The 1,068-nt window shown below is 45.1% G+C and overlaps 1 non-coding gene across 1 annotated transcript; it reads right to left on the bottom strand.

The window, feature by feature from the left end:
- Positions 1–319: 319 nt before the first annotated feature.
- trnaa-ugc (transfer RNA alanine (anticodon UGC)) lies at positions 320–391 on the bottom strand. Its single transcript has one exon. It is a non-coding gene; the product is annotated as a tRNA-Ala (tRNA).
- Between the last annotated feature and the right edge of the window lie 677 nt (positions 392–1,068).

Genomic DNA, 1,068 nt, shown 5'->3' with positions numbered 1-1,068 from the left:
TCTGCTTCTCACGCAAATGCCCAACTCTCAGTCTTGCCCCAGCAGTGCCCAGTCTGACATTAGACATTAGATTAGGAAAGTGAGTGGAACAGTGACAGGGGATCCAGCATAAAGCAAGTGTGGACTGCGAGCACGACACTGCACTGAGATACATTCCCGTCTGTGAGCTGTGTTGACACTGGACTGCTATCAGCTGAGGTGGACTGCCCAGAGGGTGTGCGATGAAGTCCTGCGACAATATAATTGACTGAGTAAACCGATTTATTGCTGCGAATTTAAACATAAAGTTTAGCGGTGCAGCACTCCTCTCAAAACTACTTGGAGATGCTGGGGATTGAACCCAGGACTTCATACATGCAAAGCATGCGCTCTACCACTGAGCTACATCCCCAACCCTGACTGCAGTGCTTCACAATTGATTCTTTGTATTTATCATGTTCTCAGTCTTCATCAGTATCAGCAGTCTTTCCGCCGTCCTGACACCTGTCCAAATTGCCGATGCCTCTTGTATGAAACAAGGGCAATGAAATGTGTCCTTTACTTTTCTATACATTCCCACAGATGTACTTGGCTTCAGAATGTGGGATAATTACATATAAAGGAGCAAATTTTCCCCCACTCTGATCCCAGCGCTCACTATTGTAACGCACGAGAGCGTTTCTGTGGAGTTCCGAATCGTCCTTGCAATTATAACGCAAGTTTGAATTCTAAAGCAGTGAAGTTGGGCAAAATCTTTATAAAGGACTGTTTAAGCCCCAGTTCACATGTTGTGTCCAATTCTGGGAACTTTAAAATGGAGTCAAGGCCTAAGAGAGGATTCAGAGGAGCTTTGCCAGAATGGTATCAGGGACGAAAGGCATCAGTTATGTGGAGAGACTGGAGAAACACTGGGTTTTCACTGCGGGGAAGCGGAGATTAAAGGCAAATTAAATGGAAGTGCCCAAGATCATGCAATCTTTAGATGTTATCAGTGAGGAGAAACTGCACCAGTGGCAGAAGTGTGGGAACCAGAGGACACAGATTTCAGGTAATTGACAAAAAGAACCAGCAGAGAACAATTGTGAATTA

The sequence above is a fragment of the Heterodontus francisci genome, unplaced genomic scaffold, assembly GCF_036365525.1.
Source record: "Heterodontus francisci isolate sHetFra1 unplaced genomic scaffold, sHetFra1.hap1 HAP1_SCAFFOLD_275, whole genome shotgun sequence".
Classification (NCBI taxonomy): domain Eukaryota; kingdom Metazoa; phylum Chordata; class Chondrichthyes; order Heterodontiformes; family Heterodontidae; genus Heterodontus; species Heterodontus francisci.
The sequence above is the reverse complement of the archived record's forward strand: the minus strand, read 5'-3'. Positions and strand labels throughout refer to the sequence as shown.